General features: G+C 43.6%; 1 long non-coding RNA gene and 1 pseudogene across 1 annotated transcript in view; both read right to left on the bottom strand.

Annotated features, from left to right (window-relative positions):
- The window catches only part of LOC122109958, a 30,825-nt gene extending 26,355 nt beyond the window's left edge, over positions 1–4,470 (bottom strand). The window contains exon 1 of the long non-coding RNA XR_006147780.1: positions 4,412–4,470. This is a non-coding gene — a long non-coding RNA (uncharacterized LOC122109958). The remainder of the gene's footprint in view (positions 1–4,411) is intronic.
- A 2,231-nt stretch (positions 4,471–6,701) lies between these two features.
- On the bottom strand, positions 6,702–8,120 carry LOC122109966 (annotated as a pseudogene).
- Positions 8,121–13,254: the final 5,134 nt, after the last annotated feature.

The raw sequence follows: 13,254 nt of genomic DNA, 5'->3' as shown, positions 1-13,254 counted from the left end.
GGCCTGCTAGGATAAGAACAAATCCTATTAATCTGGCGCACACAGATGAAGCAATATAGAGAAAGGGTGATTCACTTATTAGCCGTGAAAGATTATAAAAAAATTGAGCTGCTTACACGATTACAGAAAGATGGCTGGAAGAAATGTAATAGATTTTCTCTGGGTAAAATTCTTGAACAAGTAGCCAATCTGAATGCCAGCAACCACTCCTATAATTTAAAGGACTGTATTTTTAAAGAGATACAAAAGGACTGGCCTGGTTATAATGACAATGACAGGCAGTTGTTGGACATGGTGCTTTCCAGCAAACCGGGGCTCAAAGATATCTCAACAACTGACCAGATAGATTCTTCTGTTGGCTATAATTCAAATTATTTTCTGCGATCTTACCAGCTTCTGCCACCACCACCATCACCAATGGTACTTTCAGATATAGATGGCCCTTTGACCGATTTAGAAGGATCTATAATTTTTTTACCATATGCTTCAGAGCATTTCGGCTACAATCCTCTATCCGTGTTCCCACCTCAGCACTCTAGTTCAAATAACAATCTAAGTGAGAATTCCACTGAGTCTTCTTCTGATGCATCAGAGAGATCTGACACTGAAGAACTCTCTTCTGTAGGGGAAAACAATGATAGTAATGATGCTGAGAAGGAGGATCAACCCATGGATCAAGTACAAGAAGGAATCTTTTAAAGCAAGATGAAACACTCAAATCGTAACTTGTAAGAAGTAAAAATGAGAAGTTTCCATCTATAGGAAAAGTTGGCTTGTGTTATGACTACAAAAATAGTCATTGCTCATTTATTAAAATTCTGAATAAATTGCTCTAAAAATTCTAAAGATCTGTATTCTGTGTGTGTGTCACAAACTTCCAGCTTTATTATAACTCATTTTCCTTATTTTAATTAACTATAATGATTACCATTATTATTGTTTATTATTGCTTAATTTTCCTTCTATTGATCTTGTTTTCTCTGGTTTTGAAGCTAATTTATTTGATAGCCTCTTAATCCCAATATTTGTGTTTTCATTTCATTTTAAAAAATATTGAGGACATGGTGTCTATGAAGAAAATTGTAAACACTCATTTTTGGGGGGGGGCTGGTTCTGGGGCTTGAACTCAAGGGCCTGAGTGCTGTCCCTAAGCTTCTTTTGCTCAAGGCCAGTGGCTCTACTACTTGAGTCACAGTGCCACTTCTGGCTTTTTCTGCTGGTGCTGGATTTCTACCTCAAATCTCAGCCTCCTGAGTAGTTAGGATTAGAGGCATGAGCCACCAGCTCCCGGCTAAGAAATAAAGTTTTGGAATGACTAAGATGACATAATTTTGGATAAACAGTCTTTGAACTATTTTTCTATAGCATTTTCTGTTGTTTCTGTGAGGATCAAAACATTCCAGGCCTTGTACATACTAGACTATCTAGTCTTATTTGATCTGCAGAAGTCTTAATCCATAATCCAGATCTTAGTTTCTTAAGTTCAATGTTTAGGCATTTACTACCTGGATGCAATTACTATGTAAAACAGTATTTTTGTTTTTATTATTTTGCTTATTCTGAAAGTATATACTTTTACCTCCTTTAGGTGGATCAGGATATCTTTGGCTTGGAAACTACATCACAAAAGCATTCACATAATCCTTGTTTCATTTAAAAATACCTTACCGTTAATTACAAATATGATGCTTACTCATAAAACAGTAACAAAATCTATGTCCTTACAATCCTGTGTCAATGATAATTGACGGGCACAGCAGATAGGAGACTTGATAAAAGGTATTACGCAGCAAAGGACACAGTTACTAAACTAGAAAGAGTCAACAGACTGAGAGACAATCTTTACCAGCAATAAATCCAATAAAGGCCTAATAGCCAAAATACAAGGAGCTAGAAAATTACCCTCTCCCCCCCCCCCCCCTCAGGTAAGCAAAGGAGTGAAGGAGAGAATTCTCACAAGAAGAGGTGAGAATAGCAAACACACACAAATGCTCATCATCTCTGGCCATAAAGGAAATGCAAATTAAAACAACTCTGACATTCCATCTCACCCCAGTTAAGACTGGACAACCTCATGAATTTGAACGACAACCTCATGAATTTGATCAACAACCAATGTTAGCGGGGATGTAGGGGAAAAGTGTTAGTATCCTTCCCGGCCATCCCAGGGCACTACGTGGAGGCAGGCATGCACAGGAGAAAAAGATTTATAAGATTTATTAGAGGGGCCATATGTTTCCTGGGAGAGCGAGCATATAGCATCTGCCCCTATTCAGGTGGTAGCTTTGGGGCTAGTAGCAAGGTCCCTGCACGGATAAGTCTGGGTAAAGAGCTAGTGGCGAGCTAGCTATATGGTGGGAACTCTAGGGCAGGGAGGAGCTCAGGTCTGGGTGAAGCTGAGGACAGTAAGGTGAGGAAAGTACTAACAAAAAGGAACTCTATTGTGGTGCTGGTGGGAATGTAAACTAGTACAACCACTCTGGGCAGCAGTCTGTGTGAGCTTATTCATCCCTATTTTGGGTTAGCAGCCATCACCCTGGGTCATCCACAAGCCAAGCATGGCCAGATTTCCATTCCCACTGGCCCCAGCGGGGTCAGCAACGTAGTCTGGATGGCCAGTCCCGGTCACACACAGGTCCTAGTGTATAGTTGCAAGATGCCAGCTATAGAATGTATTATCACTGCTATAGGATGTTTTCTCTGGCTGCCAACTAGCTATAGAATGTCCTGCCCTGGCTGTCTGATATCTCCAGTGTCCAGCTGTGACTACAGAGATTTCCTGCCAGCCCCTTCTTTTGTCTTCAGACTACTGACACTGTATCTCTCATATGTGGAAGCTAGATCTAAAACACACTGAGGCATGATAAATTACACAGGACTCTAGGCATTCACACGCAGTGAGACCAAAGGAGGATACTTTTAGGGGAGGAACACAAAGGTGCAATGCCTATGGAAACGAGATTGGTTATTATTATTATTATTACTATTATTATTTTTGCCAGGTCTGGGTTCTGCCCCTGAACTCAGGGCCTGGGTTCTGCCCCTGAGTCTCCCTCTGCTCAAAGCTAGCACTCTACCACTTGAGCCACAGCACCACTTCTGGCTTTTTTCAAGTAGTTTATTGTAGATAAGAGTCTCATGGACTTTCTTACCCGGGCTGGCTTTGAACCATGATCCTTGGATCTCAGCCTCCTGAGTAGCTAGTATTACAGGTGTGAGCCACTGGAGCCTGGCGAAGAGGTTTTCTCCTTCACTTCTGTTTTTTTTGTTGTTATTGTTGTTTCAGTCTTTCTTGTTCAATAATATGCCTTTGGGAAGGTTATGGGAGGCACAGAAATAGAGGGACAAAGGGTGAACAAATGCAGCAGTGGTACTAGACACTATTTGGAAAGTGAACTATACAACTTGTGGGCGAGGATGGGAGGAAAAAACGAGGAGACAAGGAGGGAAGGGGTGACAGTGTCCAAAAAATGTACTCTTTACTTGACTATTTAACTGTAATCCCTCTGTACCTCACCTTTATAATAACAATAAAACATTAAATACATTTATATAAACACAAATATATATATAAGATATATGATATATAATGTTTTATATATAACATTTATATATATGTGTATATATGTATATATATTCCCTAAAATATATTTTATATATAAAATTTTATATATATAAAATATATTTATATATGGGATGCCCAAATGTAATGGCCAATCTTGGAGACCATGAGTCCAAGAGGTAAAAGTGTAACACTAAGCATGATTAAGACCACAGATAGGCCCCTTCCAATGCATAACTTTAAATCAGATCCCCTACCTTTATCATATAAATTCCCCTGGTATGAAATAGCTGTCGCTCTCCGTTTGAGAGCACCCACACTCTGTTAGAGTGCGGCTCTCCTTTCTGCTTGTGTGTGTTTGCTGCTTGTTTGCTTTTCTGCTCACTTACTTACTCAATAAAGCTCTGCCAAGTTTTCTTACCATTATGACTTGCTCAGCAATTCTTATTCTGCGATCTAAGTCAAGAACCGTAAGTGAAGAGGCTCTGCTTTTAGACAGAAACTTTGCAAACCCTTATGTGCACCCAATGACAAAAACGTGCTCCAAAAACAAAACTCAGAGATCGAAATATTATCGACAGTCTACGGCCATACCACCCTGTACGCGCCCGATCTCGTCTGAAATATTATCGACACGTACGGGTTGATCATACATGAATTCTCATCATACATGAGAATCCAGAAAGAGACTTTATGTAATTACTTAATCTCAATAAAAATTTATAAAAAATCAGAATTCGATAGAAATTCTGCATGCATATGTTGGAAAACTCAATAAATTTGCCAATACTAGATCCACAGACTTTAAATAAAGTACTAGATATACTACAAAGTACTAGATATACATACCTCTTTGTGTCTCCGGCCACTGCTGGAAGACGCCGATGCCACGTCTGCGCATCTGCAGCACACTGTCGAAAAGAACGTATAGCATCAGGCGACCGCAAAGCAGTCTGTTGTGGTGGTCGTGAAGCGGAAGTCACCTACATTACCTGTTACCAAATGCGCACCGGACACAGTCAACAGTGAAGAGCTGCAGGATTGTCCCATGGCTGGACAATCTTTATTTATTCTAGGGCTATTCGGATATTTATAACATCATTCCAATGCCATACGAAATTATCAATATACGCAGATGGCCTTTTGCAGCTGAAGAAAAAGAAGCATGCAAGAAACATACAGAAACGTACGTGTCTGTTCATTCCTGTACCAAACTATTCCATGAGCCTCCTGTAAATAGTAATTAATAGAGAATATGTTCTGAAAGCTGAACAAACACGTCTTTAAAAGGGACACGTATCCTGGAAACGCAAATATTTAGGAGAATGACTACTCTTGGCACAAAGTATTTATCTCAAAGATAAATGTCATATACATGTATATATGGTACAGTTATACATGGAATAGATTTGAATATATACACTGCGTATTATATATCACATATAAATATGTGACAATTATATAAAGCTCTCTCATCTATATGAATGCATTCTTTATCTCAAGTTTACAACTGTCTTAATATATGATGCAAGAGGTATGTGAATATATTGAAGGGATGACAAAGACCAAGATGCACTGTATACATAAATGGCAAAAAGTTAAATACATTTCCTAAAATTAAGAAAAATGAGGAAAAGTTGGGGTAGGAGTGGTGGGTGAGAATGGTGAAAGGGGTGACATTCATCAAGAGGCACTGTATTGAATGCTGTGAGTAATGCATGACTCTCCAGTGTCAGAAATTAAGAGACATGCTAGAGATACAAGACAGTTCATCAAGGAAATTTACTTTGTGAAAGAGCAATGTCATTACTCCACTCAGAGCTAGGCAGGCACACCATAAAGGGTAGCTTTCATCCCAGTCCAAACTGTCCTTCCTCCTGGTGAAGGAGCTATTCTCACAGTCTAACTGCAGTTGATTACCAGGGTTAGAAAGGGGGCCATTCTTTAATTTCTGTCAAAGGTTTACCTACCTTTCCTCCTCCTCCTCCTCCTCCACCACCACCTCCTGCTCCTCCTCTTCCTCCTCCTCCTCCTCCTCCTCCTCCTCCTCCTCCTCCTCCTCTTCTTCCTTCTCCATCCTCCCCCCTCTCTCCCCCCCTCTTCTTCACCATGGTTAGCTGAGAGTGAAATGGCTGGAGTAGGTTGATGAGGTCCATGGAAAGCACCTACTAGCATTCCTTCTAACTCTGATGATAAAAATTTCTCTTTTTGCCAGGCACTGGTTGCTCACGGCTGTAATTTTAGCTATTGAGGTTGAGATCTGAGGATTGTGGTTTGAACCTAGCCAAGGCAGAAAAGTCTGTAATACTCTTACCTCCAATAAACTACTCAGAAAAAGCCAGAAATGGTGCTGTGTCTCAATTGGTAGAGTGCTAGCCTTGAGCACAAAAAGACTCAGGGACTGTGCCCAGGCCCTGACTTCAAGCCCCAGGATCAGAAAAAAGAAACAATTCCCCCCAAACAAACAAAAAACCCTACCCATGTCCCTTTGTAACAACCAACACATTTGGTCATTACAATTTGTTATATTAACTCCTTCAACCTAAGAATTGTCTTAGTAACATGGCTAGCTGTTCAAAAGTACCACAGATATTTGAGCTTGGCTTACCTTACTTAACATGATTCATTCTAGGTCTATCCAGCAGTGAGTACCACTTCTGTATTTGTTCACTCTTTGTCCCTTCATTTCTGTGCTCCTCTTATCCTCCTAAAGACAGATAAATGAACAAGTAAGACAAAAGAAAATGAAAAACAGCAACAAAGGCAAAAACCTTGTTTCCGTTTCCTGGACTTCATTTTGATAAATATCATTTTATATGATCATATGCATGTAGCCATTGATCCTGGGTCTTGAACTTAGGGCCTGGGAAATCATCCAAGGAGGATGTAAAAGTCCTGGGTGGGGGGAGTGGGAAGACGCAAAGTCAACATGGCCTCGACCCTGGTAGAAACTAAAAGCAAAAAAGATGAGAAAACAAAATTGACTAAAAGAGGTGTGGTTGCCAGTGTCTCTCAGGAGTTGGGGGCCCTGGCTGTCTTCTTTCCTGGGGCTGTGAAAGGCAGAGTCTGCAGCATGCAGTAATGGTGGCCGGGAGACCTCACACCTACATCTTGCTCACCCCAGCAGGTTATGCCCAGCTTAGGTATCATAAAAATCCTTCAGCTGGGTTCTCCTCCGCTGCTCTGCTATGAGCATCTGGTTCTCCAGGTCCACTCTGTCATAGCTGTCCACACGCTCCACTTTCCATGACAAGTTTTTGATCTCAGCTTCCAGCTGAGCCTGCTGGTATTCGAACAACTTCTTCCTGGGGCCAGATTCCATGTAGTATGCATATGAGTAGGTGTGCTGCAGGGTGTATTGGCACTTGGCCAAGAGCTTGGCAGCATTCTGTAGCTACTGCTAGTCGATCCAAGTTCCCAGATTGTTCATGACCCTTTCCTGAATCTTCTCATGAATCCGCTGATATGTCTGTGCCTCTAGTTACAAGCTTTTATTATGGTTTTCCCACCTCTCAAAATAGAACAAGTACTTCTTGATGGCTTCCCTGGCCTGGGCTTGCTGGCTCTGGTTGACAATGTCAAGATTCTCCTTGTAATGACTGCACTCATAGTACTCACTGCCATGCGTCTTCCAGTCCTGTAGACACATCCAGCAGAAGTCATGTTTACATTTGGAGCATTGCATGTGATTCTAGCCCTCACACTTGGGACAATCCTTAGTGTGAGCACTGATGTAGTTTGCTGTTTCTGAGTCATCTGCACACTTCGTGAGCCATTTGTGGATGGTAGCACAGTCCATGGGGGCGTGATACATCTGAGGACACTTGAAACAGATGACCTCCTTGCACTGATTACACTGCACTCAACGAGCTCTAGGTTCCTGTACCCGAATGACCAGGGGGCAGTCTGCACCAGGCACAGCTGGAGCTGGTTGTGACTCTCCACATAGTCCCTGAAGAGGTAGCGCCTGTATTTGTCTCTCAATTCTTCATTGGGAAGTAACCGAAACACAAAGTCTTCTGGTGTACGGAGGGGACAATCCTGAGCCATACAAGAGACTACTACACTCATGCCATCATTGACAAGTACTGAGCAGTGCTGCTCCCAGCAGCTGCAGCAAAACTGGTGCTGACAAGTCAGAGAGAGGAGGTTTTCCTTTGTACAAACTGCATATACACTGTGCAGTGGTGAGGGGGATGGGCTGCGGGGACATGTTTTGACAGGCTAGGCAGTTGAGCAGAATTGGACTTGAATCTGTCCAATATCCCTGAGACTTGCCAGTTGAAATTAACTAATACAAGTTTTGCAACTGAATGAGATACTTTTAGTACAGAGACTAAGCTGGTCATGTGTTCATTGAGGGCACCCTCAGACTCCTTTAAGTTAAGCAGTTGAACTGGCACTCCTCAGGATCAAAGGCATCAGCTCCCTGTTGCTTCACATCGCTGACTACTCCCACATAATAGTCCTTTATGTCCTCAGGGTCCTTGTCCTCTTCTTCCTCCTCACAATTTGGATCATAATCCTCTTCATTGCTGTCAGAACCCTGACTATTCATGTCACAGACATCTTAGCATCCAGCCAGGTTGTGGATCAGAAAAGCAGGTGCTTTTTTCCCCTTCCCCCAATCTCTACTGCTTTCTCTCTCTTTTTTTTTTTTGGTCCGGTCGTGGGACCTGAACTCTGGGCCTGGGCGCTGTCCCTCAGCTCTTCAGCTCAAGGCTAGCACTCTACCACTTGAGCCACAGCACCACTCCAGCTTTTTCTGCTTATGTGGTGCTGAGGAATCGAACCCAGGGCCTCAGGCATGCAAGGCAAGCGCTCTACCACTGAGCCAACTTCCCAGCCCTTGCTTTCTCAAATTCATTAGTATTGTTGTTGTTTTGTTGTTGTTGCTTTTCTGTCTTCTGTTATCTTTGAAGTTCCATCGGGAGCTGCGGCCTGCGCCGCACAGCCCCGGTGAACCAGACCAAGGTGAGCAACTGAAGTCAGAAGGGGTGGGGGGTTGTGAACAGGGGAAGGAGGGAAGTGTGGGGAAGGGCAGGGAAGGGTTACAGTGGAGGCCGCTTGGCCCGGGGGCTCCCCCCCCCCCCCCCAGGGCCTGGGAGCTGTTCCTGTTTTTTTGTTTTGTTTTGTTTTTTGTTTTGCTTAAGCCTAGTACTTTATCACTTTGAGCCTCAGCTCCACTTCCAGTTTTCTAGTGGTTCTTTGTCCAGGTTGGCCTTGAGCTGAGATCATTAGATCTCAGGTTCCTGAGTCACTAGGATTACAGGCATGAGCCACTAATGCTTGGGCCAGCAATTATTTTTTATAGTGTATATTGGAATTTCTATAATGTGAGTTTGGTATGGACTACGATGGGGTGTGGGACATAGCTCAGGAACAAGGATGCTGCGCTGTTAGGAAACCATGTGTCAGGTCAGGGAGCGAAGCAGAGAGACAGAGGCCACAACAGGATTTGGACCACGCTCTGCCCTCTTCCTGCACCTATCTTCTCTCATTTCCTAACTTTCTCCTTCTTTCCCTCTTTTCTTCCTCTTCCTCTCCTCTCTCCCTTTTATCCTCTGCCCTCCTCTTTTCTCACATGTCTCTGTGTACCACATTCATTACCGTAATCTGCCTTGTGGTTGAATTAAAATCGTTATCATTTGCTTAGTGGTTGGGTTGATTGATCTGCTCTTTCTATGAGAATGCTGAACTTGAACCACAGCCCTGGAAGAAATCCGCTGTGCTCTTTTTAGACACAGATCAGAGCCAACCGTGCTCTGGCCACGGAGAGCACGGAGTGACCCCTGTAGTAGGGTCCCATGTATATTTCCACCCTTTGTCCTGCTGTGGGCCACATGGCCACACGACTCAAAGTCCTTTTTCTTGGGAACTCAGGGCTTCTCCCAGCTGTCCCCCAAACCTGAACCTACCTGGGTTCTGGAGAGCCTGGGCGATGTGGATGCAGTGATACAGCTGGCAAGGAGGGGTCACACCTTGGAGAGCAGTAGGTAGCTTGCTTTCATTTCTTTACTCTCATGCCCTGTCTGGCACGGGTGTAACAGACCCCTGCGCCAGTGGTCACATGGAAGCCTGGAGCAAAGGGAAAGGGAGTCTGGGGCTGTGCTCACAGGGAGAGAGAAGAACCAAGGCCAGAATGGGCTACTAAGCAGGGGTCTTGGGAGGGAACTGAGGAGCAGAATTTGGGCCAGGGTCATGTGAGCAGGTTTACCCTGGATCTGTCAGCGAAAGGTACGTGGAGTTCAGAAAGAAGAATCGTAAGCCTGAAAGAAACGAAGCTCTCCTTACTCTGCTTCCAGTCTGGGAATCTCCACATCATCTGGGGAGCCCAAGGCTCAGCTCTGTGAGCTGGGATCCCACCCTTAGAAGGTAGACAGAAGTCAGGAGAGGCCCGGTTCTCTGGAGATGCCCTGGTCCACAGCGTGGTGCAGGCCCAAGCTACACAGGGGGGTTCTGAGTGAGTTGGGTACATGGCAGGACTCGTGGAAGAACCTTCCTGAAGCAATCTCAGGTCCCAAAGCCATGCAGCTCGTCCCATTTCTCACTCAGAACCACTGTCCATGTACTGACCTCCTCAGCAGGGCTGCCAGCACTGTTTGTTTATTTATTTTGTCGGTCGTGGGGCCTGCACTCTGGGCCTGGGCGCTGTCCCTCAGCTCTTCAGCTCAAGGCTAGTGCTCTACCACTTGAGCCACAGCGCCACTTCCGGTTTTCCACTTCCGGTTTTCTGGTGGTTTATTGGACATAGAGTTCCATGGTCTTTCCTGCCTAGTCTGGCTTGGAACCACGATCCTCAGATCTCAGCCTCTTGTGTAGCTAGGATTACAGGCGTGAGCCACCGGTGCCCAGCTTGTTTTTTCTATTTTTTATTTTTCCTTTCAGGCCTTTTATTCTTGCATTCAAATTTTACAGCACATATTTTTACAGGGTTTGATACATGTAACAATTGGGTAGTCATTGCTAGAAGAGGACATACGCATGTGCTGATTGCCAAATATGATTTATATTACATTAAATTAAAATTATATTCTGTTGGAAATAAACAAGAAGGAATTCCAAGATCCTAGAGAAAATTATGGCTAAGGAAATAAAGAACTCAAAAAAGGAATCTACCTCCAAGAAACTAATTTAGTATAGTAAAATAGAATGAAGTGCCTTGTCTTAGGAAAAAGCTCATTAATAATAAGAAACAACGGGGATACCATACATCATTTCTTTGGAGATTAAAGTGCAAGCTATGAAATGGCATATAAAAATGCATAAAATAGTGCAATCCTAAGGTGCCATTCTTTTTTTTATGACACATAGCCTATTCTCACATGTCCATTTTCTTTAAAAAATCCAACCAGCATTATTATTATTTTTTGGGGGAGGGGGTCCAGTCGTGGGGCCTGAACTCTGGGCCTGGGCGCTGTCCTTCAGCTCTTCAGCTCCAGTTAGCACTCTACCACTTGAGACACAGTGCCACTTCCGTCTTTTTTCTTTTTGTTTATGTGGTGCTGAGGAATCGAACCCAGGGCCTCATGCATGCAAGGCAAGTGCTCTACCACTGAGCCCCCCGCCCCAGCCCCCAGCATTATTTTTTGAAGAGGACATTCCCTCCAACACAAACTTTGAGCTCTTTAGAAAAAAACAAAGGGGTGTGGATTCATGTATATGCTTTCTAATCAGTTCCATTGCTTTGGGGCCTGTTTTTGTGCCAATACTAGGCTTTATTTTTGCTATTCCTGGGGCTTGATCTAAGGGCACTGTCCCTGAGATTCTTTTCCTCAAGACTAGCACTCTACCACTTGAGCCACGGTGCCACTTCTGGCTTTTTCTGTTTTTGTGGTACTGAGGAATCAAACCCAGGGCTTCATGCATGCTAGGCAAGCACTCTACCACTAAGCCACATTTCCAGATCTACCAGGCTGTTTTTTTCTTTCTCTATGATTATATAGTAAAATTTTGTTTTTCAATTTTTTATTTGGAAACTTCATATACATTTTAGGAATGATTTTTTTCTGTCTCTGAAGAAAGATATTGGGATCTTCATGTGTACTGCATTGAACTTGTAGATTGGCTTTGGCAATATGGCCATTTTCACTATATTAAATCTTCCAAAATACCAGCATGGGGGTTGGTCTAGGAAGGTCCTTTCCTATCCTCCAAATGCCAGGAGGGCCTACACTTCACCAAGACATTCCTGCCGGGGTGATGCCCTCCTAAGCAGACATCACAGTGCTGGGGATCCTCCCACACCCTTTCTTCTATCCCCACATCTGGGGCTGAAGCAAATGGAGGACCACTGCATTTCTCTGGGATATAACTTCTCACCTTTCAGTTGTGTTGCTTACATATGTGATGTAGATCATAAAGTCTACCGTGGAGAAATGTTCCAGAATTGCTTCTACACGTTATTCAAGTGGACTTGTTTTCTTAGTTTTCCCAGATGGTCCCAAACTTCCAGGTAAGCACAGTTTAGCTTCTTCTCCCACTGATTGCACAATTTCACTGGGGCATTTGAAGTTGAGTCTCATATACCAATGTGGGCCACTAGATGGAGGCAGAGATCCCGGCAGGATGTCTCACTGACCCTTCCAGGGCTGGGGCAACTTTCCCATAGGTCAAGTTTGTCCTGGTCCCAAGGGTGAAATTACGGCTCAGGACAAACCTGGTTCCCAAATGCCTTCCCTTCTCCTCTCTCACATACACATTTGAGGGAATAAAAGATGAAAAGCACTTCCTGCCTGCCCCAGAAACTTCTCCCTTTACAATTCTTTCCCCTTCTGCACCATACATGGTGGGCCATATAGGACAAGGGAGCTGTGGGTGAGTGCAGCCATCTCTGGCTATCCCTAAGTCCCCCAATCCTAATATCTCTCTTTCCTATATGGTAGAGGACTGGGCTCAGGTTGTGTAGCACTCCAGGAGTGCTAGAGCCTTTGAAGACATAGAGCACATCTAGTAGCTGTGTGTCTTTGAGCTAGTTACTTTGCCTCTGTGTGCCTAAATTCCCTCATGAGTACCATGGGGGTGGTAGCTGCACATGTGTCATGGGGTTGTTTTGATCAGGTCTTTCTGTTTCCTAGGCTGGCCTTGAACTCCTCAGCACCCTAGTACTGGTATTACAGGTATAGACTACAGTGTTGCATAAATGAATATTTGTAAAATGTTCATTATAATGCCCTGCAGATAATAAAGCACACTGCATTTGTCAAATAGGCTAATGCTAATTTTTCTTTTCTTCCTCTTCTTCTTCTTCTTCTTCTTCTTCTTCTTCTTCTTCTTCTTCTTCTTCTTCTTCTTCTTCTTCTTCTTCTTCTTCTTCTTCTTCTTCTTCTTCTTCTTCTTCTTCTTCTTCTTCTTCTTCTTCTTCTTCTTCTTCTTCTTCTTCTTCTTCTTCTTCTTCTTCTTCTTCTTCTTCTTCTTCTTCTTCTTCTTCTTCTTCTTCTTCTTCTTCTTTTTGTTGGTCTTGGGGCCTGCACTCTGGGCCTGGGTGCTGTCCCTCAGCTCTTCAGCTCAAGGCTAGCGCTCTACCACTTGAGCCACAGCACCACTTTCAGCTCTTTCTGCTTATGTGGTGCTGAGGACTTGAACCCAGGACCTCATGCATGCAAGGCAAGTACTGTACCACTGAGCCATTTTCCCAGCCTATGCTAATTTTTCATGTTGGACCTTGATAGTAAATTATCAATATGTACTCT

This window comes from Dipodomys spectabilis, unplaced genomic scaffold (genome assembly GCF_019054845.1).
Source record: "Dipodomys spectabilis isolate Male_0828 unplaced genomic scaffold, ASM1905484v1 ptg000071l, whole genome shotgun sequence".
NCBI lineage: Eukaryota > Metazoa > Chordata > Mammalia > Rodentia > Heteromyidae > Dipodomys > Dipodomys spectabilis.
This window is presented reverse-complemented; position numbering and strand designations above follow the sequence as displayed.